Source organism: Hemicordylus capensis, chromosome 6 (genome assembly GCF_027244095.1).
Source record: "Hemicordylus capensis ecotype Gifberg chromosome 6, rHemCap1.1.pri, whole genome shotgun sequence".
Classification (NCBI taxonomy): domain Eukaryota; kingdom Metazoa; phylum Chordata; class Lepidosauria; order Squamata; family Cordylidae; genus Hemicordylus; species Hemicordylus capensis.
Window position 1 is genome coordinate 135,362,636 of NC_069662.1, and position 18,397 is coordinate 135,381,032.

General features: G+C 41.4%; 1 protein-coding gene across 15 annotated transcripts in view; it reads right to left on the reverse strand.

Annotated features, from left to right (window-relative positions):
• Positions 1 to 18,397, reverse strand: part of ADAM22 (ADAM metallopeptidase domain 22) — a 196,881-nt gene that overhangs the window by 126,200 nt on the left and 52,284 nt on the right. The window lies entirely within an intron of this gene.

Below are 18,397 nucleotides of genomic sequence, written 5' to 3' on the forward strand. Positions count from 1 at the left end.
AACATATATGTTCTCAGCAGGCACATATATCCTCATCAAAAGCGACATGTCTGTGACAACGGCCCTCCTGCAGAGGTTGGTCTACAACTCCCATTATCCCTGGCTACTGGCTATTGTGACTGGGGATAATGGGAACTGTAGTCCAGCAACAGCTGGAAGGCCACAGTATGAGACCCCTGATATAGCTCATAATGATCTCCATCACAAGTGCAAAATCAACTAACCTAGCGAGAAAGCTCTTTAGAACAAGCCTTGGCGAGATACAATTAGTGCATCCTTACAAAGGCTTTGGCTTCCTTCACACGCCAATTGCAAAGAAAAACTTGAACAATGGCCAAGAACAGAACTGGAAATGGGGCAAATTTACTAAATTTGTATAGATATCTTTGATACCAAGAAAAAGTTAAACATTACGTTTGCATCTCATTTGCCAAGAAGCCAGCACTAGAGTTTTCCAACATGGGGCATTAACTAAGCAAATGCAGATGCTAATGAAGCACCTGCACACATTATTCAGAGATGTCCAGTAATCTCAAAGATGGAGATACACCTCCTAAGATGCGGCATCTTAACTTTATAACTGGATGTAATAGTCAGGGTATTTTTATTGCAACAATAACTTACAAAAATAGCCCTGTGGTTGATCTTCAAATGGCAGTCACATGCTTTCTTCATCATACTGTGGAATGCTTAATAAAACTTAAATAATACATTTTGAGAGTTAAATAATACATAACAGAACCAAGCAAGTGAGAATAATGTTTTAATACTGAATTATGTGGCTCAAGATGAAGGAGTTACAGCAAGCCTTTTTCAGACCATGAAATCCAGAATATGTTTTCTCATCTTTGTGATATTACTGTGCAGAGGAACATGCGGGCCATTGTGGCTGAGGTTGCTGTGAGTTGTAGTTCAACAATATCTGGAGACCAAAGTTTGAGAGCCCCTGGCCTGGATTAGTCTATTTTGCTGGGATTTCAGTCTCAGCGCTAGATAATTTCATTTTTAATGTGCACATATTTGGATGAATCATATCTGGAAGAATGATCTAAGGTAAGTGAGCAGAGACCATTGCACAGTTTGCATCCCTTCTGCAAAGTATGGCAGGTGTAACATCATCCCCTACTTAAGCGCAATGCACATCCTCTCAGCTTCTCCCTCCTGTGTCAGCCAAGCATGTCAGGCAACTTTGATATTTTGGAGTCCAGCCTTTCTCTCCAGCAAGAGCCATTTCAGCAAAGTGCTAAGGAGCTGAATCCCACAATTACTGCAACCTCTCAGCCAGCACGATTTCAATTCTGGCAATTCATGCAGGAATGCAACTTCCCTGCAGACACGATTTCCGCTCAGACAGCTCACCCAGGAAGCATGCCAGCAGATTTCTGAAGCAAGCATTTCCTTCATGCAGGCACCAACCCGCAATTCTCAAGAAGCTCTGCTTCTAAAATGGGCCTTTATTGGAGCCCAGTTCCATACAACAGAAAAGCTACAACCCTGAGAGACTCTGAACATGAACTGCATTTATTATTATTCATTATTATTACTGTAACATATATACCACATAATATATCTTACAGCAGAGGTCCCCAACCTGTGATACTCCAGATGTTGCTGAACTCCCATAATCCCCAGCTACAATATATTGTGGCTGAGGATGATGGGAGTTGTAGTTCAGAAACATCTGGTGTACCACAGGTTGGGAACCCCTGCCTAACAACAATCATTGTTGGTTAAAGATACCCATGTCCCCTTGGGTTATTATCCCTAGTATATAGAATGTATACTTACACTGAAAACTGGATTCTTCTAGCATGGGGAATTGCTAAAAGGATTATCATGCAACATTGGAAGGATAAATCTATTCCTGATTTACAGCTTTGGATAAATTATATATTTTCCCTGACCGTATTTAAACTGATTTTGCTTTAGTTAAATGGTAAAGAAGAGGAGTTTTCAGAAATTTGGTCCAGCATTAATGAATTGTTTTTGCTTTGAAGAAATTAACCTTATAAGAAAGGGGTTTTTTAAATTGATATATTGCCATGAACTGGTTCTGTCAACCTTCATTACGGTCAGAGACCAGCACAAAATTATATGAATATATATTAATACTAAAAGTGAATACAAGTTATATGATGTTGATATGATTATGCATAACATGAAAGGCTAAAATTAAGGATGATTGCAATTTTAAAAGAGACAAGTTAAAATAGACATGTAAATACATATTAGTACTAAAAGTGAGTACAAGTTAAAAGTTATGATGATGATAAGATGATACATATGATCAAAAGGCTAAAATTAAGGATGAGATAAAAATGATTACATATGTACACATTAATACTGAAATACTAAAACTACTAAAAATAAAAGAGGTAAAATAAATAAATATTATTTTAGAGAGATAGAAAAGATTAAAAGGGGTGTATACAATGGTAAAAATATTATAAAAAGCAATAGAAAGCAATTAAATACAATTAAAAAACAATGGGAAGGGAGCCATGGGCAAGTGCGAGGTCAATCCAGAGTCATCAAGAATCAGATTAAGGCTAAAGGGGCTCACAGCCTATCATCCTCCGATGGATGCCGATCGCAGCCACACAGAATCTGGCAACGCTATACGTAATGGCAGGCTTAGTGTCAGAGAGTAATAAAAAGCTGTAGAATTGTCTCGGACGTCCTGGGAACTTGTTCAACAATGGGAGAAGGAGAGAGGTACGAATATCTCTATAGAACAGGCAGTATAGGAGGACATGCTCAGTAGTGTCTATCTGTCCTGAGCCATAGGGGCATAGTCGCTCTGCAAATGGGATCCTTCTGTAACGGCCCTCTAGCACTGCTGAGGGGAGACCATGGCAGTGGGCCAAGGTGAACGAATTGATATATTACTTATGCATTATGTGAATGACTGAGGGGTTTTTCTGGGAAGGATCTCTGCTTGAAAGCTTGCCAGTCAGGCAGAGTAAGCAGCAACAGACTAGATGGACCAACAATCTGACTCAGCTTCATCTCCAGATTTGCAGATATTAGCCCTATTCGGACATTATACTGTACGAGTGTACAGATGTCTGTACACTTGTACATGTTTTTGTGTGGTGAATGACTGTAACCCTCTTCACGTGTTATTGGAAGAGCTGCTGTACTCGTATATGGTGTCTCAAATGGAGCCAAATGTCCCATTCTGGCCCCATCACTCACTCCCATAGTCTGCCGCTCACGATTACAGCAGTGTTCTTCTGAAGGGATGGCTACTTTCGGGATGGTGGGCATTTCCATGATTGGGAGGCTGGGGCTGCCTCTTCAGATGAACGCCGCTGGAATCATGAATGCAGGTTGCAGGGGTGAGTGACAGGGCTGGTGCAGGACCCGCACAATAAGAGGGTTAACCTGAATGTTAAATAACATGTGGAGTAGACTTGTACCTGTATTCATTTTAAATGAACCTGGGTACAGACCCCTCAAATGCATGGTACAGACAGGAAGTGTACTGCTGTACCGCTATTCAATATAACATGTGAATAATTGTATCTGTGTATAAACCTACAGATAGATGAGATACACTCTTTGTACGAGTGATCAGTAAAGTAAAAGTAAAGTGTGCCATCGAGTCAGTGTTGACTCCTGGCGACCACAGAGCCCCTGTGGTTGTCTAAACAAGACTATGGTCTTGTTTCCTCACTCAGTGGCAGAACTTGGGGGCCTGCCTTCCTGAAGGCCTATTAATTCTCTGTTCCTTGCTAGGCCCCATTTCCTAAACAGTTAATCCACAGCCAGCGTAGTGCTTCTAAGTGTTGGGGGGGGTGGGGGGACAGAAAGAAAGGAGAGAGGCCATAGTGTACAAATATAGCAACATAATAATCAATCACACATTCTTGAGCCAAAAGGCTTTTATGCTATCATCCAGACAACAATATTAAATATTCATGCAAACTGAAAGACAAGCACCACAATTTTATCTTCTGGAAATAATTTCTACCTATGTTTCCATTTTTTTTTTTTTAAAAAAAGCAAGCACGTCATAGCACTTACTTGGGATTTTCACTACATTTATTAATTGTGCACCAAACTAAACATTTTCTGCTATTTTGCCCTGATAAGATAATGAGCCAATGGAATGTGCAATGAAAAAACAGGCGAGTTTCCCTTCTTTATTTCATACAAACATCAAAAAATGCCTCATGAAGCATGGTTTTGTTTTTCAACATTTTGGGATGGGTAGAATTAATAAAATCATATGCTATTGTTCTGTCTTAATTAAGTCCAGGAAGAAAGGAAGCCATGCACAATGCTGAACAATGACAGAAAATTCTTCACACAGTAATTTTTTGTATCCAAAAATACAAGCTTCCATGGTAGCACACAGGACAGGAACAGCATTGATTTATTACGGTGCTGACATCCAGAGCAGCAGTGCGCTTGCAAAACAAGCTAATTTGTACTTAGGGTAAGAAGATTGCTTAGTTGCGCTAAAAACGGGGATTTGCAGAACTGAGCTTTTATGCAAAAAACACCATTAAAACTAATGAGGCATGCTGCAGTTTCACGTCTGTTGCACAACCACAATCACACCTGTGGTAGCACCACACTAGCCTGGAGTGCAAGCTCTGGACATAGCGCAATTATGGAGCCAAACAGCTTTGTGCTAGCCCAACGTCCTCCCACCAATTGTTCTGGATGTCAGACAGTGTCATCTGGAAAGCAATTCAGAACCATTAGTATTAATGGGAAGTCTGCTAAGGCCTTTAAGAGGATGCAAATTACAGCTACAAAAATTACCCTATATTCTTTTTTCGTTGAACGTTTTCCAGGCAAAATAAGACCCTGAATGCTTGACAAAATCTCACTAAATTATCTATTTCTTTTATATTTGTATACCACTTTTCATTCATAATGGTTCTCAAAGCATTCACAACAATAAAATTTACATTTACCATTTACAGGAGGCCCTTGTTTTTCACAGGGGTTACATTCCCACGCAAACAACAAGGGCCTCCTGTAAATCACGAAAGCTGAAACTGCGCCTATGGGAATAGTTTGTGCCTAGGGGAATCTTAGGGTTAGGTTCCTCAGTGCAAAGAAAACGGCTAAAATTCACCAAAAAACAAGCAGCACAACCCCTGTGAGTGCACCACAGTACCTTGGTCCCTCAAGCTCAACTGCTCTCCAGCTCCTCTAGTAGTGACCCCCCAAACCTCCAAATCCACTGAATTTTTTTGGGGGGGGGCACTGAAAAATCAGGGGGAAGCTTCAACATGGCTCCAGATTACCTCCAGAAGCCAGAAATGCCACTGGAAGTCTGAAATGTGCTCACAGGAACCATGAGTGGGCGAAATTCATCCCCACCACAGCTGAAACATGGCCTCACGCTGCCTCCAGAAGCAGAAATAACACTGGTCTGTAAAACGTGCACAGGAACCGCAATATACCCCTGTGATGATGAAAATTAGGTATATATTACCCAACCACAAATAGCTAAAACCACAATCAGAGAAACTGGGGGAAACGAGGGTCTCCTGCCTGTGCATGATATTGCCTTCACTGAGACAGATCTGGGCAGTGCCAGTGACAGGTTTGTGGGGGCCCTCAGCCAAATGCCTTTATAAATCCCCTTAGTAGTAGCAGAGGTTGGGGGACAGGTGGTGGCCACCATTTTTTTTTAACCATAGCGTACAGGCATTGTGTCATAAGTACAGGAAGATGGCAACTACCAGTGTGCCCCGCTGAAGATTACTGCAAGCCACCACTAAGGTAAAACTTCCCACAAATTCTTGTGAGAACTTAACTTACCTTAGCACTTGCAATTGTGTGGGTCAAACCACTCAGCAGCAGCCATGTTGGTGGCTGTCATTTCTTTTCCCAGTAATGCAACATCCCAACCACTGCATCTCTGGATGCAACGCTGCAAGCAAGGGCACTGCTTTATTGGTAAAGGAAGAGGGCAGTACAGATGCCAAAGAGCACTCTGAGCTGCTGCCACTGCCACCAAAGTAAACTCCCACAAGGGCTGAGGGGCCTAGAGCACCTTCCTTATGAGGCAAGGCTACAACACCTGGAGATTTTTAGTTTAGAAAAAAGACGACTGCAGGGAGACATGTAAGAGGTCTATAAAATCATGCATGGTATAGAGAAAGTGGATAGAGAGAAATTGCTGGGAAATTTAGGACCAACAAATGGAAGTACTTTTTCCCACAACACACAATCAACTTGTGGAATTCTCTGCCACAAGATGTGGTGACAGCCAACAACCTGGATGGCTTTAAGAGGGGTTTGGATAACATCATGGAGGAGGGGTTTATCAATGGCTACTAGTTGGAGGGCTAAAGGCCACCTCCAGACTCAGAGGCAGGATGCCTCTGAGTATCAGTTGCAGGGAAGTAACAGCAGGAGAGAGGGCATGCCCTCAACTCCTGCCTGTGGATCCCAGCGGCATCTGGTGGGCCACTGTGCGAAACATGATGCTGGACTAGATGGGCCTTGGGCCTGATCCAGCAGGGCTGTTCTTATGTTCTTAGCTTACACTAGCAGTAGCGGCACTACCTTGAAGCGCTTCTTGGCATTCACCAGGTCCTCAGGGATCAGTTATGGCTCTCAGATGGCTCTAGGCTACTGGCCAGTGACCAAGCTGGTAGACCCCAATGCCAACTCTGGGTCATCTGAAAAACTAGGGATTCGATAAACAATTCATATCATGTGGCTACTGAAGTCACTGGGTGGGGAGTGATAAATAATCTCCTCTACCTCATCGTCCTGCTGGTGTTGCTTTCTTAATCAGCTCTACAGCAATGCCCATAGGGAACTACCCTTTTCCCACTGGAAGAGGCTACCAGGCTTATGCTCAGCAACTTTAGTCACTATGGGGCAAGTGCTGTGGCTTCTGGCTCCCTCCAGTGAAAGATGTTGTGGGAAAGAGGGGTAGTGGAGGACCGATGTTCCTCATTAAAGGAAAGATGCAAAGAGAAAGTGAGAACTCAAAAAGTGAGAGCAGGGCTCGATAAAGACACTAGCAATAGCAAGAAGCTTATGGAATCGGATAATCTTAATACCACTGCAACCATGCTGTTCTGGTGTACAAGTGGTACATGTGAAGGGCTTTGGTTGGTTCAGATGATGTGTCCAATCCGCTCTGCCCATTAAACAAGGGATTATCAAACTTGGGGTCCCCAGATGTTGTTGAACTACAAATCCCATCATCCCCAGCCACAATGCCCAAAGGCATCTATAGCAACAGACAGAGAACATAAACAAATATTTCCCTTAGGCTGGCATGAGATATACTTTTACAAATGTGTTATCTGTAACTGCTGCCATGCACTAAGTCGACACGTTCAATGATCTGTCAACCATGACCCCAAGATCTCTCTCCTGGTCAGTCACCGACAGCTCAGATCCCATCAGTGTATATGTGAAGTTGGGGGATTTTGCCCCAGTATACAGCTTCTTTTGCTTAAGTACCCCCACCCCCCAGAATTAAGCTTGTCTACCTCATATTTGTCTCTAAACCTTTTATCTGAAGCAACCGGCTATTTGACCATTAACACTGCCAAAAAGAATAGCAGATGGAGAATCTAAGGCAGCCCACACTGTTAAAATAGAGAGAGAAAGCTAGAGAACTCGGGTTTTATTCCAGTATTCCCAAGCTACCTTTAGTTTGAAATCTATCTAGAAGTATAGAAAAAACTTATTCCTTTATCGCACAGGGTATTACATCAGATGTCAGTACTGGTTTCTCTTTTGGAACAGAATAAAAGAGAGAGAACAGAATGGGGTCACTAGATAAATTTGTTTTCAACTTTGCTTGGGCATTTATCTTTTGAGTGCACCAAGCTATTACCACATGACAGCTTTAGAGAAACTATATTCAGGTTCCAGCAGTATCGTTCAAGTTTGTTTGCTATTTTCAGGGAGAGAATCATCCCTCCAACTTCTTACTTCAAATATGCAATAATAAAAGATGTCTTATTATTTATCTGCAGCCATCAGCAATGAGACTCCAACATGGTCTGTGTGACTGAACAGAGAAAGATTTTACCACAGCTTCAGAAATAAGATTGGTATATTAAAGCTAAATTTTGTAGCTAGAGAAATAGTTAAAGGCAATATCATTTAAAAGAAAGAAATGATCAGCATCACAGCATCAGAAAAACATGCAATGTGCACTGTTAAAACTTTTGCATGAATAAGGGCAGAGGGACAATAGAATAAGAGTGAATTCAGTCTTTGAGACCAAATTAAGGTCAAAAGTCTCTTGAATAGTTGTGTAGCATAAAACCAAGAGCCACTCCATAAGTCAGCATGTTAAGACACAAAGGTAAAGGCAAAGTGTGCCATCAAGTCGATTTTGATGCCTGGCGCCCACAGAACCCTGTGATTTTCTTTGGTAGAATACAGGAGGGGTTTACCATTGCCTGCCCCCACATAGCATGAGATGATGCCTTTCAGCATCTTCCTATATCACTGCTGCCTGATATAGTACCAGCGAGGATTCAAACCAGCAACCTTCTGCTTGTTAGTCAAGCATTTCCCTGCTGCACCACTTAAGGTGACTTACTTACTTATTTATTTATTGTTACATTTATATACTACTTTTCATTAAAAACAATCCCAAGGCGGTTTACAAAAGTTAAAAAACATACAATAAAAATGACAATTAAAATATTAAGCTAAAAATATAAAACCAATCTAATTTAAAATCTATAAAATACAAACATAAAAACTATACGCAAGTAAAAGCCCCTGGTGGCACAGTGGTAAAACTGCCGCCCTGTAACCAGAAGGTTACAAGTTCGATCCTGACCAGGAGCTCAAGGTTGACTCAGCCTTCCATCCTTCCGAGGTCGGTAAAATGAGTACCCAGAATGTTGGGGGCAATATGCTAAATCATTGTAAACTGCTTAGAGAGTTTCCAGCTATAGAGCGGTATATAAATGTAAGTGCTATTGCTATTGCTATTGCTAAAACACATAGAAGCAGCAATAAAACAATCATGTAAAGGCCTGGATAAAAAGCCAAGATTTAACAAGCTTTCTAAAAACTGTGATGGAGTCAGAGGAGCGAATGGCCACTGGGAGAGCATTCCAAAGTCATGTTAAGATATATTGGTCTCCTATATCTTAAGGCAGGGGTTTTCAACCAGGGGCCCTTTGAAGACTTGTAGGGGGTACACAGGGTACAAAGAACCCTCCCACCTCCCTGATTCACTTCAATGCTACACCATTGGCTCCCTCTCCGGGAAGGGGGGAGTGTGTGTCAGGCGGGCATCCCTCCCTCCCCCTCTCCATGTGACCGGCTAGCTAGATGCTCCAGCTCAGCCCACCCCTCCCTCAGCCTGACTGAGAGGCTCGGCAGTGAGAGAAATGCTGGCTGGTGCACAGTGTCGGCATTGTCCTTGCTGCCAAGCCTGTTTAAGCCTGGTTCAAGGAGAGGTGGCCTGAGCACCTAGCTCAGTTTATGCTGGTCTAGGACCGAAATAAAGTATGACTGACTAGCCAGCCACTCAGGTGGAGAGGAGGAGGGAGAAGCAGAGGATGCTGTGGAGCCCTGGCCAGGAGGCTCCAGAGGATGGGAGGAAGAAGCAAGCCACAGCGCAGCGTTAGGGGTTGGCAGGGTTGGGGAGATTGCCTGATTCTAGGGCAGATACACTTATTTATTTAACATATTTTTATACCGCCCAAAACTTACGTCTCTGGGCGGTTTACAAGATAAAAACAAAAGTAAAACATTAATTAAAAGCAAAAACAAAACAAGAAATTTAAAACACAATTTAATTTTTTTAAAAAAATTCTAAAAACAGCATTAAAACAATCAAAACTTAAGATTGATTGTTATACACTTAGCATGTATTTTATTTCCCTCCAACTTCACAGAGAAATTGGTGGGAAATCCGTCCCCACTTCTGGGGGTGAGGGAATTCTCGACTACTTGCATATATGGGGTACCCAAGCTGAAACTCTGAGATAGAAGCACTTCTTTAAAACAGTTGAAAATCCCGATTTTTAGGAGTCTTCTCTCAAAGGTTAATATTTATTAGTAGCTCAAAAACAGGTGATGAAAGATTCTGGGAACAGTTCTACAGAAGATGCTTCTGACTCAGACTTAGTTATACACATTAAATACTGTTAAGTGTTCCCTGAGTGATGAATACTCCCGGGATACTGCTACAGACTGAGTTTCTGTTTGGATGAGAAAGTACACTGCAGATATATAATAATCACTTTATTTACAAATATTCAAGCAGAACATGATAAGTAAGCAGACTCCTAAAAACAGCACATTCTGCACCAAATTCCTAAGAGAACAGCTCGCCACACATGCCACAGTTTAAGCCAGCTCTCAGCTCTCTCCCAAATTCAAATGGTAACAAATGCAGTTTTTCTGCCCCTCTCAGTAGCTGAAAGATGTCACCTTCCAAAGGCAAAGGGGAGCTTTCCAGCTATCAAGGAACATCAAAGTTATTTGTTAAAATTGCTGAATACCCATTATTTCCTAGCAATAAGGTCCATCCACAATCAAGACAGAAGGTTGTTATGGATTTAGCTAATAAGAGGGTTGTTATGGGTTTAGCTAATGTGATATTCTTATAAAGCTTTGAAAGTGCAGTAAAGGGACATTCACAAGCAGTTAGTGATTGAGTCTGTTGTTCAAGGAAAAATTCATAAAATATAAAATTCATACATAATTTTTTTTTTAATCATAGTACCTAGTACTGTTTATGGGATATTGTATGAATATGTGATATCCTGTCCACAAGGTCTGAAAGGAAGCAAGGCACAAACAGTTCCATGGGACAAGTTGATCTGAGAGCAGTCATAGCTTGACTGAGCTCTTAAATAGCTCTGGAGCCCAGAATTCCCCACCCAGGCTCCACCTCCTGCTGGCCCTAGAGAGTGGGAGACAAAGGGCCAGTTCTGCCAGAAGCTTTAAAGGAGCAGCCTGGACTCCTCTCTACCTGATCCTGAATTCTCCATCTGATCCTGCCTAGATGTTGCCGACACTGGTGTGCAGACACCAAGGAGGTGAGATAGTGAGAGAGGAGCTGGCTCCTCAAGGGGGTTAGGTTCAGAGGATACCACTTTGGGAGGCTGAGGCTCAGAGGTGCTGTTTCAGACGACTCTCAAGCACTGACACGGAGTCTGGCATGGGACTGGGTTTGGTGCTGGTCCTGCCACTTCAAGGTCAGATTCAGAGTGAGGTTCCTCTCTGGATTCACCACCACTACCTTATCAAACAGAGTTTGTACTTTTATGATTGGGGGTTCAAGGGAAAATACCTTCTATTAGAAGTGTAGAGGGAGCGGGGGGCAGAAGAAACCCCGTCGTTTCTGCCAGCAATCAGAAAGAAACTGCCCTTTACTAGCATATACAGTACACTGTGCACATGAGGGTGGGGGTGGAGGAATTTGCAACCTTCCTGGAATGGTTATTGCATAAGCTCAAACCCAATTAATGTGTATACAATGAGGATCGAAGGATCTAAAATATATTTTCTAAAACATCCATGCATTCAAATATTTTTTTAAACATTCATGTAGAATAAAATTGTATGTCATCTACTATAACACTGTATTTATTTATTCATTCATTCATTCGATTTTTATACCGCCCTTCCGAGCTGGCTCAGGGCGGTTTACAATTAAAAAACAGAAATCATTAAAAACAATTAAAACAGAAATACAAATACAAATATAAACACCAATTTAAAAACATCTTAAAAAACAATTAAACTATCAAAACAATTAAAACCCTGAAAACCAGGTTAACATTAAAACAATTAAAACTAATTAAAAACCCTGAAAGGCCAGGCCAAACAGATGGGTTTTAAGGGCTCTCTTGAAGGTCAATAAGGAATCAAGATTACGAATTTCTGCTGGGAGTGCATTCCACAGTCCAGGAGCAGCTACAGAGAAGGCCCGCCTCTGAGTCGCCAGCAAATAAACCGGTGGTAACTGGAGATGGACCTCCCCAGATGACCCTAACGTGCGGTGGGGATCATGTAAAAGGTCAGTCCTACACAACATATTCCATTAGGGCCGTCCTACACAACATAATGCCCGGGTGCTGGATCTGGCCAACAAGGACTTTTCTGTTGGCTTGCAGAAAGGAATGTCCTGCAGCAACAGCAGGAGCCATTAAGAGTTCTTGATAAGCAGCAGCAATTCAACATGGCCAAGACCAGATGTCCCCCACCCGCCTTGCTGATCCCACTCCTGGGCCGGAATCCAACAACTCCATCCCTCCTTGCCCCTCGCCTTTCCCCTCCCGACTCTAAGCCTCTGCTTGTCCCTTTCATTAATATTTTAATAATTAACTTAAATGAAATAATTAATGTGCCAAAAATTGATCTTGCTGCCCCCCACCTTCCACCAGGTCATGGTTGGTTTCATCCCACCAGAATTTCATATACAAATTCCAACTTACTATGGTTACACATTTATTTATTTATTTAAAATATTTCTATACCACCTAAAACTTGCATCTCTGTTAATTATAAACCAAGGTGTGGCTCAATGACAGAATTTGCAAGTGAACTGAAGTTGTTTCAGTCTATTTGTAAAACTTTCTTTGCTGAATCCATAGAGCTGCATCCTTTCTACATGATAAATCCAGGGAATATGGAAAAGTGTAAAAATAAAATAAATGCAATTAAGAACAGAAGAACCACAGAAACAAATCTGTGAACATAATGAATAAGCCTTTATTTTTGCTGTAGGAATTGTGAGAAAGGCCATGGAACCTATTGTTTTGGGAATATAAATAATTCTGACATAATTCTGTTAGTACCAAAAGTCAGCTGAAATGTACTGCTTTGTGCAAGGAGAACAGGGTGTTGAAACTGCATAGTGTCCAAATCATGTTCAAAAATTAAAGATGCAACCTTTGTGTATTAGATTTTAAGTTTATTGGCCCAATAAAGGTGAACCCCAGAAAAAGAATCCCAAAGTAAACAAGAATGCTTGTTGACATTTTATGATGGGCTGAGATCCCACATGTTCACTTAAAAGAATAAAGTTAATCCATGCTCAGTTTTTCTCTCATTAAGACATTCTGGAATAAGGCAAAATAAAGTGATCCATAATCTACTATTCGCAGCTATTAGCTGTAACATGAAAAATGACATGTGTGTGTCTTCTTTGAGAATTTATGGGATACCACATGCCCTTCCTCCTTTGTCAATATTTCTGTTCAGGATTGCCCAACCATTAGCATCAGCTCTGTCAAGGGACTTATGTTTCTCCAGCATTAACTCATTAGATAACCACATTAGCTCTCTCGGAACGTCTTTTCAAAAGTATGATTTTACTCAATGTAATACATTGAGTAAAATCATACTTTTGAAAAGACGTTCCGAGAGAGCTAATGTGGTTATCTAATGAGTTAATTCTTTTTCATTAATAATAATAATAATAATAATAATAATAATAAACTACTTTTCAATAAAAAATTCAAAAAGCACTTTACATAGAAAAAGAAATAAGAATAAGATTATTCCTTGTTGCAAAAGGGCTCACAACTAGTTACACTCCCCCTGCTAAATACAAGAGAATCAAAACTTAAAAGTGCCTCTTTGCTCAGTTAGCAGGAGAGATGTGAGTAATGTGTTTATTGTCAGGGTGAATAATGTCAGTTTTGGGGGCTTTGCCTGCTACTGTTCGGGGCTATTTGATTTAGCTATAACGCTATACATGTAGATTAAGTGATCTTCTTCACCCTGGGAGACTACATGCAAGCACTGTAAGTTATTCCTCTTAGGGGATGGTGTTGCTCTGGGAAGAACATCTGCATGATTGTATGCAGAAGGTCCCAGATTTCCTCCCTGGCATCTTCAAGATAGGGCTTAGAGACACTCCCAAACGTAACCATGGAGAAGCCACTACCGGTCTGTATAGACAATAAGAGCAAGATGGATGGTCTGAATCGGTAGAAGGCATCACTTCCTTTGTTCCAGTGAAACTCACCTTAAAGTTAGAGTTGCCGCCAGGGTGGATTTGATTTAAATCAAACTAATTTAAATCACGATTTAAATCAAACTGATTTAAATCACGATTTAAATCACGATTTAAATCACTAGCAGGGTGGATAAAAATAAAAAAAATCCGATTTAAATAAAAAAAATCTGATTTTTTTAATTTAAATTGGATTTTTTTATTTAAATTGGATTTTTTTGATTTTTATCCACCCTGCTAGTGATTTAAATCGTGATTTAAATCAGTTTGATTTAAATCAAATCCACCCTGGTTGCCGCTGCCTGTGGGATAGGAATATGAGAGCTATTTTGCCATTTTCTTATTAGAAGAAACTTATTGGTGTTCTAGCAGATCTGATAATAAATTTTCCTTTTAGAAGAAACTTTGCTATTAAATCTGATTATATAATTAACAAAAACTTTCATAATGGATTTTAATTTTGATTCCAATTTTGAGCCATACAGGCCTGGAGCATGTACCTGGCAGTGCTAACAACATGAAATGCTGCAGCTTTTCTTACAGCTTGTTCATCTTGGTGGCTTTCTGCTTCTACAACTGCATAAAAATTCCACTTCTAGCTGTACTAGTTCTGCTGTAAGGATCACTGTGCATTATGCTGTTAAGCGTACAAATACATTTTACAAGTAGACCCAAGCCTCTATAATCTGAATGCCACAAAGAAGTGTTTGCGTATGTATGCATGTATTTTTTACAGTTATATTCCATTCTTCCTTTGAGGAGCTCAGATTACATAGTACATGTTTATTTTTATACTCACAACAACATTGTAAGGTAGGTTATGCTGAGTTGAGTAGCCCTGTTCTAGAAAAAGTACCCAAAAAATCAAGCATCAACACACAGTTTCCAATAATACTCTAAATAATACAGGAGAACCCACTAGTTGCAGTTCTGCATATCCACAAGTGTAAAAAAAGACTTCGGGCCTCTATATCTATGGATACAAAAGGGTTAAAGCCTGCATATCCACAGATCCTAGAGGGCTGGAAATGACTGCCAGTTTGTGTTCAGCAGCCATTTTGTGGCTCATTTCATTAAATAATGAGAAAAACTCAGAAAGTGTCATGATTCCCCCATTTGGGACTGGGGGGCATTTGGGGAGCATGGCTGGACACCAACAGACCCGCAGAGTATGGTAGGGTACTTTATTTGGCCCGTTTTTGCTTTCCCCCCTTCATTTTTATCACGATTTTACCAAGTCTAGGAACCTAATCCCAGCAAACCAACCATCTCCATTAGGAACACAAGAATATAAGAAGCTGCCATATACTGAATCAGACCACTGGTCTATCTAGCTCAGTATTGTCTTCACAGACTGGCAGCGGCTTCTCCAAGTTTGCAGGCAGGAATCTCTCTCAGCCCTATCTTGGAGATACCAAGGAGAGAACTTGAAACCTTCTGCTCTTCCCAGAGCAGCTCCATCTCCTATCTTACAGTGCTCACACATCAAGTCTCCCATTCATATGCAACCAGGGCAGACCCCACTTAGCTAAGAGGACAAGTCATGCTTGCTACCACAAGACCAGCTCTCCTCTCCTAAGTATCTGCGGCACGCACCCACCCACCCCTCGTAATGGAATACCCACAAATCACGGAGTTCTTCTGTAATTTTTCCCATACGCCCCCTCCCCAATAAATAAAAAGATACATTTTTGAAAATTAGACTTCTTTCTAGAAAAATAATGTTCAGATGTGAATACAAAGATTTGGCATGGAAAAAATCTGGGCTATGTCTCAAATATGCAATAATCAAAAAGGGCAACAGAATGTTATGTGATGGAAGTTATGGGATGTTATGAGATGATTAGCATGCCTTGAGTCCATGAAAATGGACAAAATAAACAATATGAACTTTTTTTACAAAGTGATGCTTCCTCTATTTGTTCAGCTCTGTACACTGTCTTGAAAATAAGGCAAAACAGGTGACACATTATTAAAAACATGGAAATAATAATAAGATGGGAGGGGGGAACCATTGAAAGACAAGATGGAAAAAACAACCCCATGTGAAAATAATTTAATGCAGATAGTAAGACTGTAAATCGGTGACTCTCATCAACCCCCTTTTCATTATTCAAGAACAAAGAGGTATTTGCACAAGCTGTTAGGAACTGGCAGTATGTGACTTCTTAGAGCATCCATAGTTACTGAACAGAAATAAATATACTACATATGTTTTACATTCTGAAGCACAGAGCTCCACTCTTGTTCAGAATATTCAAGAATGGTTTCCACACAGCAACCTGTTTCTGCTTGGCAACTGATGTTTACAGCACTAGTGTTCTGGAAGAGCACCACTTGGAAACAGATCTTCAATCGGGAAGCGTTGATCTTTAAACAGGAAGTCTCTGTTCAGACTGGGAGCAGCCCACAGTACTCGGGTGCCTGAGACAAGGTGCTGAATGCTTTCTTGCAGAAAGTGACACAGGCCCAGCAGCCTTCTCTGCTCTCCTCACACTTCTGGAAAGCTCTGCAAAGCTTGCAAAGGTCAGGTTGGTTCCAAAGAACTACTCTGGTGGCAGCACTGCAGGCATGTTGTTGCCCTGCTGCCACCCCAATAATCTGTCACCTGTGGTGATCGCCTTGTCCCCCAATTCAAATGTAGCAACAAACCATGGTTTGTTGTTACAAGTGTGAGCCCCATCAAGCCTCAAACCCTATGCTTCCCCTTTCTCTTCCCATCTCTGTGTACGAAGGGAGGAAATTGGAAGTGTCTGGTCATAGCTGTAACATCTTGGGTAAGAACTGAATTAATTTTGCTGGCTTTATGTACTCTTTCTAAGATTTAAAAAAAAATCTGTGGAGACTTTAAATGTACATTATGATGCATCGACACATTGTTTTAACTTGATGACTACAACAGTTTGCCTTATTAGTTGAATATGCAAAATTGCTATTTTACCTGGCAAGAGGAAGAAATGAACTCAGAAGATTCTCTCCATCAATCTGTCTAGGGGAAATCGGCACAAGCAAATCACAAAGGGGAACTTTCTGGTTCTCAAGCTAACTTGGGCTGAGTATGACCCTGGTAGCATTTACAACAAAGATACAACATTTATGTTATACCTTGGATTCAAGCCTAGGTCTATCAAAATAAAGGTTATGATGATGGTTCCTATTCAGTTTCAGTGGAATTATGCCTTAGAAAGACCAAAGCAATAATGACATCAGGACAGCAACATGGGGTGGGGTGTGGGGAATCTAAACAAACAATTAATGTTGAGTTTCAGGATTTATTATTATTAAATGATGACACAGGGGAAAAATTTCTATCCAGATGCTATGCTATTGCTTGCACTGACGTGTTTAAAAAGAAAGTGTTGTAATTTTCCACTGATGCTAATGGAATTAATATTTGACATACGAGTGTAATTTTTTAAAAAACAAGTAAAATTGGGTGGGGGTAACCACAGAGAATGCATCACACTCAAAAACCAAAATATCAACAACCTCCCATATGCACGACTCAAGAAGACTAATCCAGTTAATCCATCAATAACTTCTTCTAATGCAAGCAATCTTGTGATGCTAAATTTAAATGTCAGTTATACTTGCAGCAAATGACACAAGACTGTAAGCCTGTGAGCTGGGTTTGCTCTTCTTAAACTTAATTATTGTACAGTACCTAGTGTCTGAAGCACTTAATAAGTAATACAAATACAAAACGTTGCCATGTATCCCCAGCGCTTTATAGGAGCAGTTCTGTTCTGAGCTCAAGCCAGCCTAGAATGGAAGCCTTGTCATACTATTGAGAGGGAATGAGATTATAGCTCAGCATTTGTCTGCACTGACTGGCAGCAACTCTCCACGTTTCAGGCAGGAGTCTCTCTCAGCCTCATCTGGAGATGTGCACAAACCTGTTTGGAGGTCCTTTTTCCAACACTGGGGGGTTTGAAGTACGAAGGCGGGGGGGTGTCTCACTTTAAGGGCGGGTGAGCATGCATTTACTCCTCCCTCCGCTTTTCTCCCGCCGGCGCCCAGTATTTTACACGTCCTACGGGGCAGCAGTGTACTTCCCTGCCGCCCCGTTTGCTCTTCGGCCGGAAGTGGCCGGAAATAGCTGGCACGCATGCCGGCCACTTCCGGCTGAAGAGCAAACAGGGCAGCAGGGAAATACGCTGCTGCCCCGTAGGACGCATAAAATGCCGGGTGCCGGTGTGGGGGGAGCGGAGGGAGGGGTAAGTGCACCCTCCCCCACTCTTAAAGTGAGACCCGCCCTGCCATCGAGCCACCCCCACCTAGTACATCCGTGTACATCCCTAGCCAGGGATTGAACCTGGGACCTTCGGCATGCAAAGCAGATGTTCTACCACCGAGTAAGAGCTCCATCCCTAGGGGACATCGGGTGCTCTCATGAGGGGAGGGAAGAAAAGGACACCTTCTTTCCTACCGTTCTAAAGCCTTCTTCCACGGTCAGGC